The sequence below is a fragment of the Anabrus simplex genome, chromosome 1 (genome assembly GCF_040414725.1).
Source record: "Anabrus simplex isolate iqAnaSimp1 chromosome 1, ASM4041472v1, whole genome shotgun sequence".
Taxonomy (NCBI): Eukaryota; Metazoa; Arthropoda; class Insecta; order Orthoptera; family Tettigoniidae; genus Anabrus; species Anabrus simplex.
The window spans coordinates 1,625,776,612-1,625,792,194 of record NC_090265.1 but is presented as its reverse complement, the minus strand read 5'-3'; positions in this window follow the sequence as shown (position 1 = coordinate 1,625,792,194).

Sequence of the window (15,583 nt, the reverse complement as noted above, 5' to 3'; positions counted from 1 at the left end):
GATTTTTATACTTTGCAGTTAACTCTATTAATTTAATTAAATTAACTAAAACTAAACTTAGTGAAAGAAATAAAATGAGAAAATGAAAATAAGAATGCACATAAAGGTGAAGAATAGGAAGGGATCATGCTAATAAATTAGTAAAGTGGTGAATATTTGTTGTTACTTAGGTTCTGATAACTAAATGAGTATCATATTTCCTTGGCTCTAAAATTTAGCGAGAAAATGTTTTCCACTCTGGGATCAAACACAATTATTACCATGAAAGGTATTCAAGTAAGAATGAATGGTAAAAAGGGTAACTGACTGTAGACCGGTCAATATCATCGTAATTCTCTTGTTTACATTTGGATGCGAGTCATAGACAATGAACACACCTATCAGGAGAATAATTAGATACGAGTTTTGGTGTTGGCCACGACTGCTAAGAATATCATGGATGGTAAGAATAAGTAATAAAAACATTTTAGATAAACATTACGTCAAAAATCTCCCGAAAAGGTAGAAAGACTTAATAGTATGCACATGAGTAAATTCGTCCCTGGGAAAAATATCAGTGTTAGAATGATTGATTAAAAAAGAGGAATTGGCAACCAATATCAAGTTTGTTAGACGGTATTAAAAAAGTAAACCAGTGTGATATTTTATGAAACTGAAACAAGTTGTCTGGTAAAGAACTGAATCGTGGTATGTGATCCATGGGATGCCTGGTAAACGTGCCTGGACTGAACGAATCAGACTCATTTTGATACAGGCTTAAAACTTCCCACTATTTTAATATTATTTTGAATTCTCTTTATGTCTGTTGTGAATGTACTCAGAATAGTAATGACTCATAAAATTTAATCATAAATATTTCATACTAGCGAATGTACCTGTGCTTCGCTACGGTATTCTACATTGTATTCGAATATCGAAGTAAATACTGTACATGCAGTAAATACGATTGTTTTAAAATTGCATGTCTCTTAGCGTTATCCGAGAAAGAGCATGGGGAGGTCCCCCTACGTTGTTTCCAATGTAAAGTGTTTGTTACGGATTTGTGATATAACGGCAGGCTCACTTGCCTATTGCCATTCACAATCGAGTTGGGAAGTTTAAATTATAATTGCAGGTTCCATTGCCTACTACGCGGACAAAATCGATTTGGGGAGTTTTCGTTAAAATGGCAGCCCCCTTTCCTACTTCCAGACAGATTACAGTTGAGGAGTTTCTATTATAATGGTAGGCAATTACCCTACTATCACTCGAAATCGAGTTGTGCAGTTATCATTATAATGCCAGGCCCATTTTCCTACTGCCAGCCAGCTTACTGCCAGTCACACCAAGTTGGTGAGTTTCCATCAAAATAGCAGGCCACTATGCCTAATGCCAGTCACATTTTAGATGAGGACATTTCTTTATAATGGCGGGCACCCTTGCCTACTGCCAAACACAATTGGGTAGGAGAGTTTTAAACAAAACTGCATGCTCACTTGCCTTCTGCAAGTCAAATCTAGAAGGGAACTATTCATTACAATTGTAGGCCTTCCTTACTAATGACAGTTACGCAGGAGTTGGAGAAGGAACCCTTTCCTACTGCCAGTCAAAGTCGGTGTGGGGAGTACTGATTACAATAGCAGACCCACCCTTTCTCGATCGCTACAAATCGACATCAGTGAATATATATAGATCGACATACGAAAGTATATGCGTGTTTACAATATTGAAGACCTTCATTTACGGATTAACTGCTACTAAACGTACGTCATATCGACAAAGGATTACACCATAAGACACGCCGGATTTAGTGGCCTAAATGGCTGGTCCTATGATATGTCATCTATTCTTGGGTCAGATTGAGTTAGAAACGTGGAACAGGGTAAAGGTTTTGTAAGATTATCTCACATTACATTACTTTTCGGATAATTATGTGACAGCTACATACATAGCATTTGGCTTACATATGGCTACTGAGCGGGCCAATTTTTGTGAAGAGTTTGATGATTCTGTATTTCATATAAGTAATCGAAAGTATGAATTATGCATGTGAAAATTCCAAATTGACTTAACATCGATTAATAGAGAAAAATTAAACGTAAAAGGGATACAGATAGGGGAGCCTCTCCCAGTACCGGCCATTTCCCAGTACCGGCCGCCACGTGTTTTTCCGAAACGCAGCTAGATGGCAGATGTTCACTGTGTCTGGTACTTAGATACAATGACAAAGGGATGCCCTACAGAATCCCTCGCGTTTGTGTTCATTTGCTTGAGAGCTGTTGTGATGAGAAGTTGTCATTGTGTTTTCGGTATGTACTTGCTAAACTTTCGGTCTTTGTGTACCAATCTCTGGTGAGTTGATCTCTATTTATTCATATTTATTTTATTTGTAGTTAGATAAGGTATAGATAGTAATCGTAACAGCGTTATTGGTAGACTTGTGATTAAATTAAAAATATATGTATGTTGCCGTGTATATTGCCCAGTACCGGCCACGTGTCATTTCCCCAGTACCGGCCATAAAATTAATTTATCATATAATTACAATATCAGATTTTCTTGCTTTCCAGAACTATTTTATCGATAATGGAAGGCAAATCTAAAAGGAAATGGTTGCCGGAAAACATGAAAGAGGCAATTCAGATGGTTATGGACGGAAAATTAAGCATCAGGGAAGCTTCAACGCAGTATTCTGTTCCAAGAAACACATTGGGAGGTAAAGTAAGAGTAATAACAACTGGTGGCGAAGTGACTGTGTCTCCACAGATGGGAAGAAGAATTGATGCTCAGAAAGAAGATCTTCCTGCAGAAGCAACTTCTTCTTCCAGAGTTGAAATGCCTTCTACATCACAAGAATTTCTGAAGATTGTAGAAGAAATATCCCCACAATCAGATTTGACAGAAAGGAAAATTACCATAAGAAAGAGTAGAAGTGAAAAGAGTGAAATTCTAACATCCACTCCCTATAAGAAAATGTTGGAAGACAAAGACCAGAGAATGAAAGAAACACGGGAGAAAGCTGATGACAGAAAGAAAATAAGAGATACAAAAGTGTTTTCAAAAGTTAAAAAAACAGTAGAGCTCCGAAGAGACTTAACTCCGAGTCCGAGAGAAAGCATAATGGCACAGGGCAACCAGGCGATCGAGAAACAATGCATCATTTGCCTGGAAACAACGGACGAAGCTTGGGTTCAGTGTGTTTCTTGTCAGGGTTGGGCACATCTTCAATGTGCAGATCAAGAGAACTTTGACTTTTACAAATGTGATCATTGCATTTAGAACATTTTTTGTGTATTCCACTGAAGTTTTTAAATATCTTGTTTGAACTTTTCTAACTTTGATATGCAGGATTATTTATTTATCGTGTAAAAATTTGACTTTTACAAATGTGACCATTGCATTTAGAAAATTTGTTTGTGTGTTCCACTGAAGTTTTTTAATATCTTGATTGGACTTTTCTATCGTTGATATGTAGGGATTATTTATTGTGTAAAATTTGCTTCATGTATTTGTATTGTTAATTAAAGTTTTGTAATGTCTCACTGAAGTTTAAATGTGTATTTGTAAAGTATCACTTCATCATTTTTAAATAATAAGAGAAAGTGTCTGGCTGGCCGGTACTGGGAAACATTTTTTGTAATGTGAGGTTTTGTAAGAATTCTATCTATTGTTGTAATGGACATGCACACTCATTTTCTTCATGTCAACTCAAGGCAATTGTAACAATACTGTATCAGGCCTCTTTTAACTTGATCAGATTTATTGCTGACCATTCTATTTTTAAACAATGAAGGAAAATTATTAGGTGGCCGGTACTGGGAGAGGCTCCCCTACGGCGAAAAGTCATAAGATCAAGGTTGTAGATCATTCCCAATTGAACGGAGATTGTGCAATCTGTTATGTGATAGGAATTTCCGAAGGTCTGCACCATCACAAAAATTGCCTGCATATTTCGATATTCTTCGGGGATAAAAAGTGAAAAATTTAATGATCTTGGATGTTTTCCGTTCGTTACAGGCTAAAACGTATAATTTTGTCAAATTTCAATTATCTTCTTTTTCTTCTGGCAGATTATGCCGCAATCTGGATTTTGGGCGAGGCGCGTAAAAATTAGGACTTTCAGGAAACTAAACCAAAAGTTATGCAGATGGTCATTATTACCCCTTAAACGGAAAGCTGTACGAAAATTTCGCCAAAATAGTCAGTGTAGAGGCACACAGTCGTTACGATTTTATTTATGTATATAAGGAATCTGCTCCATGTAAAACACCTTTTGGGCTATGTCCGCTGGACTTAACCTGCAAAAGTGACCATTCATGATATCTCCCTTATTAATCCTCCTGACGAAAAAATGCACATAAAAAAAAAGTTTAGAGGTGGAATTCCATCACGTTTGTTCGATTTCCATTCAGGTTGGTCTTGTTCTGTATATATTGTGGAAGAGTAAAATCACCATTTCGGTTCCCTATAAACCGCCAGTCCATTCCGGAACATAAAATGCTATTTACGTTTAAAACCGACCTTTGGACAGGTGGATGCTAAATATAAATTTTGGTTCGAATGTCTTCAGTAGATTTCAAGTTGTAAGGAATACGCTTTACACGCACCCGCTCGTGAGTTAAGTCCGATGGGACTTGTACAAAAAAACGGTCCGTTAATGATATCTCCCTTATTAATCCTCGTATCGAAATGATGCACATGAGAAAAAAGGTTTAGAAATTAATTTCTACCAAGGTAGGTAGACTTCCATAAAGTTTGGTTGTGTATATTTTTTGGAAGTGCAATATCACTGTTTCGGTTTCGTATAAACCCCCAGTCAGTTCAGGGATTTAGAAACAATATTAGCCCTAAAACCTATCAAGGACAGGTGTATTCTAAATACGAATCTTGGTGGAAATGCATCCAGTAGTTTCTAGCACTCACGTCCATACGGCGTAATTAAGGAAGAAAATAATACAGTTAAGAATGATGAAACTAATAGAAAATGGATTATAACTGAGGACAGCCGGATAACGACAAATATGTAAATGCCAAGTTAATGTATTGGAAAATCAAATGCCCCTCAATAAATTATGCTAGTGTGAGTTATGGATATAATAAAGCGGTAACAGAGGAGAAATTTAGGTCCAGTGATTCTTAGGTAAACAAATAAGATGATGACTAATGGTGTTATTACTTAATCTATTCGAGGGCGGTTATAACCTGCAACGATATTCCGCCAATATCCCGCAGATGAGCCGATTTCGCCTCTCTTGCCATCTACCCAAGGAACAACCACGAATTTAAAAGCATGATGAGGAAAATGGCAATACGTTACTTCCCTACTGGTATGCAGTCAGAGACGTTGCCATGGTAACCTGTAGGTTCGTTGTCGGTCTGTCGGTCACTAAATGCAAAGCATGATACCAGCAGAAAATTGTAAATTTCTCCGTCATGTGAAGAGTAAGGTAAATTATGAACATAACGAAAGTTGTTTATAATGAAGAGACGTTTCACGTACGGTAAACGAAGTTTACAGAAAATCAATAGTATAAGAGAAAATGGAGGAAAACCATTGTGGTTTTCCTATAAACATCCCGTTTGTTCAAAGATTTTAAAATTATATGCATATCGGAACCTTCCCCGGGATGATTATACTCTAAATATGAAGCTTGGCTGAGTTCTATTCAGCCGTCTCGAAGTGATGGTGGGAAAACCATTCTGGTTTTCCTATAAACCCCCCGTCTATTCAAGGATTTTAAAATGATATGCATATCGAAACCTTCCTCGGAATGAGTATACTCTAAATATGAAGTTTGGTTGAGATCTATCCAGCCGTTTCGACGTGATGGTGGAAGAAACATTCTGGTTTTCCTATAAACCCCCCGTCTATTCAAAGATTTTAAAATGATATGCATATTGAAACCTTCCCCGGGATGAGTATACTCCAAATACGAAGTTTGGTTGAGATCTATCCAGCCGTTTCGACGTGATGGTGGAAAAACCATTCTGATTTTCCTATAAACCCCCGTCTATTCAAATATTTTAAAATGATATGCATATGGAAACCTTCCCAGGGATGAGTATACTCTAAATATGAAGTTTGGTTGAGATCTATCCAGCCGTTTCGACGTGATGGTGGAAAAACCATTCTGGTTTTCCTATAAACCCCCGTGTATTCAAAGATTTCAAAATGATATGCATATCAAAACCTTCCCCGGGATGAGTATACCCTAAATATGAAGTTTGGTTGAGATCTATTCTGCCGTTTCGACGTGATGGTGGAACAGACAAACAGACAGACAAACAAACAGACAAACAAACAGACACGAAACGTAAAAACCACCGATTCGGTCTTGAGTTGACCTAAAACGGATAAATACCTGAAAAATTGGCAAAACAAAAGAAATTACAGACAGCGGACCCCCTACAATTTTATTTATATAGATTTCCGGTTTTTGTCGCGAAATAGGAAGTTAAATAGCATACCCAGTCATAAATATGTGGTGATTATTGCAAAATACTTAGCAATCGTATCTTTCCAAATAACTTGAACTCGGTTCATATGAAAGCCATTATATTGGTGCTAGAAGTAGCCCAACGTAACCAGTTTGCTTCCATTCGAGAAATAAAGGGACTGTCCAGAGGAACGGTAAACTTCTGCGACTTCAGAGTATTTTGTGTTCAATTTTTATTACTTTTCTGAAGGCAAGCAATTTATCGCCGAACTCCACAACGGTAAATATGTGGGGCAGAAAAAATCATCTTCTCGATCCAGCTCTTCATTTGAGTGGGTTTTAGAGAGCAATTTTAACTTTAAATATTTTTCATATGACTGTGCTCTGTTGGACTTAAGAAGAAATACATATTATTTTAAAGTAAGTTTTATTCACTGCAACCAACATGAAGAGCAAAATTCGTCACCAGAAATAGTGGACTTTCTTAAAGTTCACAATGGACATTGGATCAATACTTTTAGGGAGATGTAGTAACGGAAGTGAGGTGAAGACAAAGGAGTTTCCGCCATCTTTCTCTCTAAGGAGCATGGGAAAATAGGCCGATGCATTGGACGAGAAGCTCTGCTTTACAATGGAAACCGCGAAGTGCTGTAGACATAATTAATTAAATTAAATTTGTACTCATATCCTAATAGTTTTAGGCACTAATCGAAACTGCCTCAAAATTCAGAAAACCGAAAATTAAGCAACTTATCAACCAAGCTTTCAAGCATTATAAGTCCCTGGTATCTTAGAAATATACTGACCAACCATTACGTTCCTATTCCTAAACTACGTGCCTCATGGTCGTGTCGTTATTATTACTTACCTCGGCTAGATTCCAGGCTCCGTACAAGTTTTAATTCATCAGACTCGTACGTTTAACGTATTTATAACTTTGTCTCTTTGAAGACAGATAACTTGTAAGGTCAGCGAAGGATGCAGGATTCAGCCCAGGTGCAGTCAGTTGGAATTTAAGAGCGCTCAAATTCGAGATGCATTGTGCCAGTGGATTTACTGGTAGATCGAACTATATTTCAATGCGTCCTCAAACCTATAACATACCGAGCTCGATAGCTGCACTCGCTTAAGTGCGGCCAGTATCCAGTATTCCGGAGATAGTGGGTTCGAACCCCACTGTCGGCAGCCCTGAAGATGGTTTTCCGTGGTTTCCCATTTTCACACCAGGCAAATGCTGGGGCTGTACCTTAATTAAGGACACGAACGCTTCCTTCCTACTCCTAGCCTTTTCGTGTCCCATCGTCGCGAAAAGACATATCTGTGTCGGTGCGACGTAAAGCAACTTGCGAAAAAAAACCTATAACAGCTGATGTGAGACTAAACATATGTTATTATTATTATATTTATTATTATTATTATTATTATTATTATTATTATTATTATTATTATTATTATTATTATTATTATTATTATTATTATTACTATTCCTACCGAGGGTTGAGGTTAGAAATTCATGACCGATAGCTCATGCCTGTCATAATAGGGGGTGAAATGAGCAACACTATGGGCTATCAACTTTGGACCGTCTATTTGTCAATCACTGTTTCCACTTATTCTTGCCAACCTCCTAGCTTCGCCTTTCTGGGTCAAACTTGCTTTGTCAAAACTTCTGTTTTCTTATGACATCTACAGTATTAGAGTTGCGAACTGTGGGGAGTCTTTCAGTTACATGCCCTTCGTGGCATTTCCTTTTCTCTTGCACCGGGCGAGTTGGCCGTGCGGTTAGGGGCGCGCAGCTATGAGCTTGCATGCGGGAGATAGTGGGTTCGAACCCCACTGTTGGCAGCCCCGAAAATGGTTTTCCGTGCTTTCCTTCACGCTCCTAGAATTTTCCTATCCCATCGTCACCATAAGACCTATCTGTGTTGGTGCGACGTAAAGCAACTAGCGTTTCTCTTGCTGTAAACTTTATTCATCAGAAATTAGTAGGCCTATTACTCTAAGTAATTTACAAGTTTTCATTACTACGAGTGGGGAATATTACATAACAGCCCTTCTTCTTCTTATCCTTGTGCCCGCACTTCGTCTAGCTTTGGCCCAGTTTTACGTTCGGATGACCTTCCTGACGTCAACCGTATGTGGAGGGATGTACTCACTATTGGGTGTTTGTGTAGAGGTTCTTAGTGTGAAATGTTGTATGTAGATGAACACACGTGTATTCAAACACAAATACCCAGTCCGCAAGCCAGAGGAAATAACCATATTCAGTAAAAATCCATGGCCTGGTCGAGGATTGAACCCAGAGCCCTCCGAACCGAAGACCAGTACGCTGATCGTTCAGTCAAGAAGCCGGACTATTATCTTGTAGTACTTACACTTACGATAATAACCTCCGCAACTTTTGCTTATTGCTATTATTATTTGTGTTTAAAGTAATTTTAATTGTTATAGTGTTTCAAGGATTTCAGAGTGATGGAAGTATGGCATGAATGGGAACTTTACAGTGTAATCACTGATATATCGAATTTAAGCAATCTTCATTTTCAACCGACTACAGCACGTTTCGATCCTCCAATCTTTAGCAAAGAAAGTGAGCTTCTGTTTAACTACGCTGCGCAGCCAGTGCGTTTGTAGCTTGGGGGTGTGAAGATTATTTCCCCCTCATTACAATGAAAATATGAACCTAGAGATGTTTCAACGTACAAAATACGTCACGGATTTCAATATTTTATTGTTCCTGTAGCTTTTAGTTTTGCGAATTTCACCTTGTTCAGGAGTGACAGTGGTAATGGACGGTCACAGGTGAAAAATGTCAAACTACTGCTCGTTAAACAAGAATAAACCCGTACATAGGTTAACAGTGATATATTACAGTCGTACATTTTCTTCCTTATTGAAATACTGCTGTACCAACTAAATATGTCACAGTGATTAGTGAATATTTTATATACAACCTACAGAGGAGCACACTGATAGAAATATGATTATCACTAATAATAAAAATGTCAAACAGACTTAGGCCTATGTCTTGAACGATTGTAATAAAACGCATGTCATACAGTTTAAATTAAAGACTTAATTACAGGTTCGTGATAGTTTTAAAATTTCAGGTACCGTACTCATTAATATTATTATTATCATTATTATTATTATTATTATTATTATTATTATTATTTATTGTCATCGTTATTAGTTATTACTATATATGTTCAACAGAGGCTATATAGTCGAGGTGATGAAGGCGTACTTGGTTCACCTGGGAGGACATGGATTCGATTCCCTGTCTGGAAGTGCAAAAATTAGATACTAGGTATCCTCTTCTAATCGACTCAAGACATATTCTTGACCTTTTCCAAATTACTTGTGGTTGCCACTATATGTGTATTAAGCACTGTTTTATGGCTGGATGCCTTTCCTGACGCCTGCTCTATGTAGAGGGATGTGTTCGTTATTGCATTATTATTCTATTTTACCATAGGATTTACATCGCACTGATACAGATAGGTCTTATGGCGACAATGGGATAGGAAAGGAATAGGGGTGGTAAGGAAGCGCCCGTGGCCTTAATTAATATAGACTTGCTTGGTGTGAAAGTGGAAACCATCGGAAAACCATCGTCAGGCCTTTCGACAGTGGGGTTCGGACCCACTATTTCTCGCATGCAAGTTGACAGCTTCGTACCCCTAACCGCATAGCTAACTCGTCCGGTTCATGTTTCTATGGCGTTTGAGAGTGTGATATGTAGCATCTAAATGGATATGTTTACTGTCCCCGAGCTATAGGAATTACCTGGCATGGCTAAAATAATCGGCCGGGCGGGGAAACGAACCTGCGTCCCTGTGAACCGAAGGGCACTACGCTGACGATTCATCCAAGGATCCGAAATATAAAAAACAAACCATGGTACTACAGCCCTGAAGGGCCTTGGCCTATCAAGTAACCGCTGCTCGGCCCGAAGGCTTGCAGATTATGAGTTGCCATATGGCCAGCACGACGAATTCTCTCGGTCGTTATTTTTGGCTTTCTAGACCGAGGCCGCTATCTCGCCATCAGATAGCTCCACAATTGTAATCACGTAGGCTGAGTGGACCTCGACGCAGCCCTCAGATCCAGGTAAAAATTTCTGACCTGGCCGGCAGTCGAACCGGGGTCTCCGGGTAAGAGGCAGGCACGCTACACCTACATCACTGGGCCGGTGGATCCGAACAATAGCTGACTCAAAATAAAAACAAACAAAAAAAGAAATTAAGTACCTTATCTTATTGAAGAGTATCCAGAAGGTGGATATGTGAACGAAACATCACCTGTCACGTATTATTATTATTATTATTATTATTATTATTATTATTATTATTATTATTATTATTATTATTATTATTATTATTTAACCGGGCGAGTTGGCCGTGCGGTTAGGGCCGCGCAGCTGTGAGCTTGCAACCCCACTGTCGGCAGCCCTGAAGATGGTTTTCAGTGGTTTCCCATTTTCACACCAGGCCTAATTCAAGGCCACGGCCTCTTAATTCCCACTCCTAGGCCTTCCCTATCCTATCGTCGCCATAAGACCTAACTGTGTCGTGCGACGTAAAACATTTTTTTTTTTGCTATGGGCTTTACGTCGCACCCACACAGATAGGTCTTATGGCGACGATGGGATAGGAAAGGCGTAGGAGTTGGAAGGAAGCGGCCGTGGCCTTAATTAAGGTACAGCCCCAGCATTTGTCTGGTGTGAAAATGGGAAACCACGGAAAACCATTTTCAGGGCTGCCGATAGTGGGATTCGAACCTACTATCTCCCGGATGCAAGCTCACAGCCGCGCCCCTCTACGCGCACGGCCAACTCGCCCGGTAGTAAAACAAATAGCAGAATATATATATTTTATATACAACCTACAGAGGAGCACACTGACAGAAATATGATTATATATATACAACTGATCTGTGTTTATTGCTGTCACTCGAGTGCCATATTCTAAATCAATTTCTTACCTAGTATTTTAGTGAATAATGTCAAAGAAGTTGGAAATGTATCGAACATCTCCCTTGATAAATGATTCCAATCCCTAATTCCTCTACCTATGAACCAATACTTGCTCCAAAATTTTATCTTCAGATTATGGTCTTTTAAGACTTCACTCAAGCTTATTCCTTACTAATACTATTCCACGCACCTCTCCACTGGCAGCCCGGAACATACCGCTCAATCGAGCAGCTCATCTCCTTTCTCCCTAGTCTTCCCAGCTCAAACACTACCTGTTTGTCTGAAATCATCGAGGATATTTTCCAGTACTTGGTTCGAGTAATCCTGGTGAGGGTCCCCGTATGCTGGAACTATACTCTAATTGAGTCTTACCCGTGAATTATACCTCCTCATTTTTACGTATTTACTACAACCCCTGTGTACCCTCATAATCATATGAAGAGATTTGAAACCCTTATTTAAAACCTCGTTAATGTGATTACCCCTTACACATTAACATCAGTTTGAGATCGTATATCTTACCTGAAGACCCAAAGTTCATATTCTCTGACTCTCGGTAATAAGTATGAGATGAAACACTGTCGTCTCCTCTAAATGGCGTCCCTTACCCGGAGCATGTTGTCGTCATTAAGAGGTGAAGAGGACGGTGATAATTAGCGCGATCGACGCTAACGAAGCGACGCCGTCTGTTTCAAGGAAGGAACGTGCTCTGCACATTACAAATATCCTGCGAGAAGGAAATAACTGCAATGCATTTGAACTATTAGGAAAACGACTGGTAAGCTTAACTCATTTGGAACGAAATGTGCTCCACTTGTAGAGCAATGTTTGCTCTCAAACTCGTTCATTTTGATTTCGGATTATGTCTGCAGCTATTTCACTTCTACCCAACGATCTAACGATTGTGAAAAATCGGGTAACTGATAATGCACTTCCTAACCATTACTTTCCTTAAGACTGGTCACGTCTCTCAGCCACGTACGGATATGCAGTCCGTCAGAACAATTGTCCTTGTGTTCATTTTCATATGCTTATGTGTACAGGAAAATGAACCTTACATACCTTGTAGCATGATTCCCTCCTACAGTATAATGCATGTAAGGTTCATTTTCTTATACACATGGGCATACGAATATGAACACAAGGACAATTGTTCTGATGGACTGCATATCCGTACGTGGCTGAGAGGCGTGACCAGTCTTAAGGAAAATAATGGTTAGGAGGTACATCTGCCTGCTGTCATTTCTTGATGGATACAGTACTTTCGCATCCGTCTCTTGGCACAGGCCAGAGTAAAGTGTAGCTTCCACTGAAGTCCCAGTCAACATCCATGGCTGTGACAATATGGAAGCTGCTGGGGTATGGGTAGTGCTGAGTAATGACATTCAGAGCACGACTAGTCCATCTGAGTGTTATGAACGGTGCTGCTCATAGGGTCAGTCGTGCTGCAATAGTACTTTCTGACCCAGTGAGGAAAGCAATGGCAAACTACCTCACTCCTCGTCTTGCCTAGTACGCCTCATTTTGGTGCTGCCATTGGTTTTGGGGGTTTCCTTATAACCGCATAACCTTTGGTGGTGCTATTTGAGGATCCAACCAGCCTCTGGGCTGATGACCTAACAGACAGACAGGAGGTACATTGGCTGTTACCCGGTGCTTCATAATCATTACAGATATACATTCTTGAATTTCAGACATTCTAATATGACCTGGCTACTAAAAAACCTATTGGTTGGTCACCAGGAGTCATCTGTATTGAATTCTGGCTCCACAACATTGAATATGAATCTGGAACGATAAGTAATCGCATGTCTGTTGAAATCTGAGCATTAGTATTAATCAAATGACATTTTATCTTATTTGAATTCCTCCTGTCTTTTATTTTTATTTTTGAGGAAATCCTTTGATCTGAAGTAGTCAGACTTCAAGCTCCAATTCCGTCCTTTTGAGACAGCTTAAGGTTAGAAGACTTGGCTCTTTTATTATATTGTTTAATACTATTCAAGGCCGCACCATTCCCTCTGTGTTATGTACTACGACAATATCCAACAAATAATAAGGTATTTTTGTTACTTGTTTAACGTCGCACTAATACATCGAAGGTTTTCAGCGATAGAAGGATGGGAAAAGGCTAGGATTGGGAAGGTAGTGGCCGTAGCCTTAATGGAGCTACAGCCTGGTGTGAAAATGGGGAACTACAGAAAATTATCTTCAGAGTTACGACCGTGGGATTCGAACCCAGTATCTCCCCGAATGCAAGCTCACAGCTGCGCGACTCTAACCGCACGGCCAACTTGCTCGGTCAAAGAAAAAGTGTTGATACTTCTGTAACAGATGAGTTACCAAGGGCGTATGTCAACCCTACGTGCAATGAGGTGTCTTACAAACAATGGTCGCAAACCCAATATCTTGGGAGTTACGGTCCGCTACTACTTCTATCAATCACGATGTCACAATAATTTACGGAGGTTTGTATGCAACAAACGTCGGAAATACGTTCCTTCCTAAACATTGGTCGTAAACCTATTGGCGTGTTATATTATGGTCTTATTTGTAAGAGGGGCATATCTTGCACTCCGGGCACTTAGTCACGACCGAGCTCGATAGCTGCAGTCGCTTAAGTGCGGCCAGTATCCAGTATTCGGGAGATAGTAGGTTCGAACCCCACTGTCGGCAGCCCTGAAACTGGTTTTACGTGGTAACCCATTTTCACACCAGGCAAATGCTGGGGCCGTACCTTAATTAAGGCCACGGCCGCTTTATTCCCACTCCTAGCCATTCCCTGTCCCATCGTCGCCATAAGACCTATCTGTGTCGGTGCGACGTAAAGCAACTAGCAAACAAACAAACAAAAACAAAAACACTTAGTCACGAAACAAATGCAAACCATTGTACGTAGACAATTGATGCACTGCATCATGTGTGTGCATGTATTGAGCAAGAAAGAAACACACTAGTCAGTGTACAGTACTTCACTGCTTACTACAGGCCAATAGGAAGAGTGGTATGTTCCGAGCTGTTCCGAGAGATGGCGTGGAATGACATTAGTAGACGAATAAGTTCGAGTGGTGTCTTGAAAGTAGGAAAGATCACAATATTAATCAATCAATCAATCAATCAATCAATCAATCAATCAATCAATCAATCAATCAATCAATCAATCAATCACTACTGACCTGCATTTAGGGCAGTCGCCCAGGTGGCAGATTCGCTATTTGTTGACTTCCTATCCTTTTGTTGAATGACTTCAAAGAAATTGGCAAATTTATTAACATCTCCCTTGATAAGTTATTCCAGTCCCTAACTCCCCTTCCTATAAACTAATGTTTTCGCCAATTTGTCCTCTTAAATTCCAACCTTATCTTCCAGAGTGTGGGACCCTCACCAGGATTTCTTGATTCAAGAACTAGAAAAAAATCCAAAGAAAAGCAGCTCGATTTGTTTTGGGTGATTTACGACAAAAGAGTAGCGTTACAAAAATGTTGCAAAGTTTGGGCTGGGAAGACTTGGGAGAAAGGAGACGAGCTGCTCGACTAAGTGGTTTGTTTTGAGCTGTCAGTGGAGAGATAACGTGAATGATATCAGTAGACGAATACGTTTGAGTGGTGTTTTAAAAGTAGGAATGATCACAATATGAAAATAAGGTTGGAATTCAAGAGGACAAATTGGGGCAAATATTCGATTATAGGAAGGGGAGTTATGGATTGGAATAACTTACCAAGGGAGATGTTCAATAAATTACCAATTTCTTTAAAGCCATTCAAGAAAAGGTAAGGAAAACAACAAATAGGGAATCTGCCACCTGGGCGACTGCCCTAAATGCAGGTCAGTTGTGATTGACTGCTCTCACAGTCAGATAGGTTACGGTAGTGCTCAAATGACGCATGCTTTTTTGTGACACTGCAGTGTCGTAGGGTGGAAGACTCCGTTGCGAGGCATAGCCTTCACATCAGCACGTAGTGTAAAGGGTAGAACAAAGAAATGGTGATCATAGATTGTAGTGGTAGCGGACGATAACTCCGAAGATATTGATTTTGCGACAATGTTTATAAGACATTTTTTTCCTTTATTTGCTGCGTGCTGTCTTTTTGAAAGGAACCTGTATGTGGCAAAGTAAAATTGAGTAAAATTAAACCAACTTTAATAATAAATGCTACCGAGATCGATAGCTGCAGTCGCTTAAGTGCGG